The sequence below is a fragment of the Cottoperca gobio genome, chromosome 19 (assembly GCF_900634415.1).
Source record: "Cottoperca gobio chromosome 19, fCotGob3.1, whole genome shotgun sequence".
Taxonomy (NCBI): domain Eukaryota; kingdom Metazoa; phylum Chordata; class Actinopteri; order Perciformes; family Bovichtidae; genus Cottoperca; species Cottoperca gobio.
This window is the reverse complement of record NC_041373.1, coordinates 5347249-5351773: the sequence shown is the minus strand read 5'-3', so window position 1 is coordinate 5351773 and position 4525 is coordinate 5347249. Positions and strand designations below refer to the sequence as shown.

The window sequence follows — 4525 nt, the reverse complement described above, 5'->3', positions numbered from 1 at the left end:
CAATTTGTTATGAGACTTTTCTTGAGTCAAGTATTTGTGTTTTTAGTCTCAATTCCATGAAAAATATTTGGCTTTATTACCAAATGCTTTAAAAATGAATGACATTTAGGGCTGCAACTAATAATTATTTTCTTTTCCGCTCAGTCTATGAAACTCTAAACTGTCCATCACAACTTCACAGAGCCAAGCGTGACCTCTTTAAAAATGTAGTGTTATGTTTGACCAAAAGTCCAAATACCCTAAAATATTAATCTTTAGTTCATAATGATTTGAAATCTTTGTTGAGAGGCTGTAATCAGAATATTGGAATGGTTTCACTATTTGGGCTTGTTAAATGACTACTATCGATTTTATCAAAATAGTTGCCAATGATTTTTCTGTGGATCGATTCATCAACTAACCAGTTCAGCTCCAATGACATTCCCATCATCTGCATCTGAGTGTTTTTATTAATTATTCTCGCAATTCTTTGCTTGATTCTTCATTGGGTCTTTATAACGTCTGAAAAACATTTTCTGACCATCAACCTTAAACTCAAAGAAATTGAAAGGGTTATAAAACCCCAATAAAGCTAAAAAAAATGACTTACTGAATCTGAAAAATTACTAAAGTTATCACATAGATGTAGTGGAGTAGAAGTATAAAGTAGCATAAAATGTCAAAATTGTAGCGGTCTTTTTTCAGGTAATTTAATTCTGAAAGATTTCATGGAATTTAATGTTAGTGGTGATTAAGTTGGAGACTTATATTGCATCTAGGTTAAAATACTGCAGTAATTCTTACTATAATAAAACACTGCTTCAATGATGTTTGCTTTGATGTGTCGTGTCTCTTCTTGCTATCAGACACACTATCAGACAGACTGTAAATGTTTAACCCAGGTTTAATTTGTGGTAACTTTACTCCGGTCAGAGTGAAACATGTCAAGTTAAGAAAAACAATGTCTCTCTCCAGATTAAACCACTAGGGGGAGACAGGGAGCTTTCATTACAACTATTTACATGGTTTAATTGCTCAATTTAATTGTGTTGTTCCTAGTCAAGTATTCAAAATGTAGTAAAAGTACAAAAGTATTCTAATGAAAATATACTTAAATTTACCAAAAGTAAAAAAACAAATGAATTATTTAATAATGAAGAATTGACAATTCAGAATAATGCATATTATATATATATATAGTATTATGATAATGAATGAACATGTACATCACTTTAATATTGCAACTGGAAAATGTTTGCTAATTCCCTTTATTTTATAGGCCTACATTATATTTTAAATGTGTATTACTTTATAAACTGCTGAGTAGCTTTTAAAACTTCCCCCTATAGCATACTAATTTATTTATTGATTATATTTAACCAGTAACCAGTCTGCCTAAATCAAGATAATAAATACATGTAGTGCAGTCAAAAGTACAATATTTGCCTCTGAATCATAGTGAAGTAGAAGTATAATGCAGAAAATGAAAATACTCAAGTAAAGAACAAATACCTCAAAATTGTACTTGAGTAAATGTACTTAGTTACTTTCCTCCACTGCAAAAAAGAAATGTAGCCCAACATGAGAAGTACATGAAACCGCCGGATGGTGTACGCGCACATTTGAACCATTGCATTTGAACCCACTCACCTCCAGACGGTTTCAGTCGGGCAGGGGGGCGGGCTTACAGTGCACACCTGACGGACAGACTCCACCCTTCCTCTGCCTCACTCCTCAGACAATGTTGTTGGCACTTAAGTAGTGGCACGGCATCCTGTTTTTGTTTGACATACATAAGAAAAAACACAAAGTTTGGCATCACATTTTGGCATCAACGCGATGACTGACAGCTGAAAACCAGCCGTTTGTCAACACTATTTTTACAGGTAGGTGTTGGTTTGTGCGAGATGCTAACAAGCTAATCCAAACAGGTGCAGTCTGGTTTTAACCGCGAATATAAAGTTCATACAAAAAGATGTTGTAGCTGAAGTTAGCCGAATGTGTCCTTGTCTTAGTGTTAATTTAATTAAAGTGTCTTTATGTCGACGGAGTTTTAATGAGAACAGGTGAGTAATTTTCTTCAGTTTCAGTATGAGGTTTTGGCGCTGTGACTACACCTGTGAGGAATAACAACAATTTATTATTACGTAATATAATACTCTTTGCGTGTTTATTGTTGACTCGTGAAATGATATTTCTTCACACCAGCTCACTGTTATTTCACTCAGTGAGCTGTTAGTTTGATAACAAGTGTTTCCCCCCAGCATGTGTCCTGTTATGTCTCAGGTGCTCCATATACAGGATGATCCTTATCATTAGCCTACTTCATACTGTTGTGTGGTACTTTAGTATTTGTTAAACTTAAAACTAAATCAGATAACTATAACTTTGTTTTAGTAGTAATCAGGAAGTTATGATGCTGAAGCAAACAACATAAATGTATTGACAGCAATTTTGATTATTTGTTAATCATTTAATCAAGCAACAATGCTTCATACCAGCTTCTAGTTTGAGGATTTGCTGCTTTTCTTTGTCTGATGTTACGAAAAACAAAATATTTTTTACCTGCTGCTTTTCTCTGTTTTATTTCACTGTAAACTGAATATGTTTGTGTTTTGGACTGTTGGTCAGACATAACTATTTGAAGACATTATCTTGAGCGTTTAGGAACTTGTGATGGATATATTTAATTGATGAATGAGGTGATTAATGGACAAAGTGGTAATGAAAATAACTGTTAGTTGCAGCTCAACATGCGGGACATTCTACTTTTTATTACTGCCTCTGGTGCTGCGACTAACAATTATTTTCATTATCAATTAATCTGGCCATTATTTTCACGAATAATCATCTATATGTCAGAAATAGGGAGACATTTCTGTCCCAGTTGATGTCTTTTAAATGTTTTATTTTGTCAGTCCAAAACACAAATATATTCAGTATAATATGATATAAAAAAAAGCATATTTGAGAACATTGCATGAAAAATAACTTATAAAGTTATCAATTATCAAAATCTTTGGCTATAATTATTTCTGTCGATTGACTGATCGGTTAGTCAATAAATCGTTGCAGCTGTAGTTTGGTGTTTGAAAAAGTTAATGTTCTCCATCTGCTGCTGTGTGACAGCTGATCAAATCACTGTCTGTCTTTAAACCTGCAGGCTGCCTCTCGCTCTCCTCGCATAGTGCATGAAATAGGGCTGGTTGATTATAAATTTAAAAAATATCACTTGTTATTAGGAACAATTCTTAGTTTCGATGTCAAACTTTAGTCGTGGTGAATCTTTTAGATCTGCAGTCATTATCTGAAGCCAGTGTTTTTGTTGCTGCCTCAGTCAATCAATTAATAAATCGACTTGAACATGCAATGCTACGAGAAAAACAACACAGTTGAGTCACACTTTCGATACTGGAAATAGACTTTGGTGGTGCAGAGCCAGAGAAATATTACAAACCTGAATTTCCACACATCCACGACATGATAATGACGCCTGCTGGTGTGTGATGTCAGATGTGATGCAGAAAAACAAAATCAGAATCCGGTTTATTGCCTGTTCACATACAAGGAATTTGCTATAAAAGCAATTATTGCAACAGCAATGAAACAGAAATATAGATAAGAAGAGAAATTTAATTCAAATATGAAAAAAATACTATAAGAATATCTACAAGAAACATAGATATAGGAGGGAAAAAGGAAGAGCTGCACAGTTTTTAGAAGGTTGGTAGTTTTTTGCAGAAATTTGCAAAATTGTCAAAGGAATGTGCAAAGGTTCACAGTACGAAGTATAAAATGAATATGCAATATACAGAGATATAGACGTGCCATTGGATGCATATAGACAGATGTGAAGATGTTAATGTAGTAAAGTAATGATACTTAGTGTTGTCTGTATTAATATCTAAATATAGTGTTATGTATGTATGCGTGTGTATATAGATATGGATATAGAGATAGATGGATAGATAGTATAGCACAGCTTTACACTTTATAAATGACTTAATTATATTTATAAATTAATCCCTCAGGATTAACATCTCCTGAGGGAAATCAGCTTTCAGATACTTTTACCCTATAAATGGAATAACTTTTGGACTGTGTTCACCCAAGTTAAGTTTGCTTGAAATCATTGAATAATTGAAACCAACAGCTGAATGTGACTGATTTTAAATGATACATTTTTCCTTGTTATTATTTATTTAAACCCTTGGGGGGAATACTGTGTTTCATCATGTATATGTGACTATTTCTATATCCCTACAGTGGTGGAAGAAGTATTCAGATCCTTTTATTCAGTTAAAGTACGAACACCACACTGAAAATACTTCACGACAAGCAAAGTCCTGCATTCAAAACCTTACTTAAACGTATTGAAGTATTATCAGCTAAATGTACTTATGGTAAAAGTATTGATTGTGCAGTAAAATGTTTCCTGTCACTATTAAATATGAATATTACTGCTGCATTAATGTTTATGTTGCATTTTACTGCTGTATACAGTTGTGCTCATATTAGCCTCTTTAGCAATGCATCATGTTCTGTA

General features: G+C 33.3%; 1 protein-coding gene across 2 annotated transcripts in view; it reads left to right on the top strand.

Annotated features, from left to right (window-relative positions):
• The first annotated feature begins 1625 nt into the window (after positions 1 to 1625).
• grb7 (growth factor receptor bound protein 7) overlaps positions 1626 to 4525 on the top strand; it is a 22932-nt gene continuing 20032 nt past the window's right edge. For both annotated transcript variants that reach the window (XM_029456277.1, XM_029456276.1), the window contains exon 1: positions 1626 to 1865. The gene's annotated coding sequence lies outside the window, so the exon portion shown is untranslated. The remainder of the gene's footprint in view (positions 1866 to 4525) is intronic.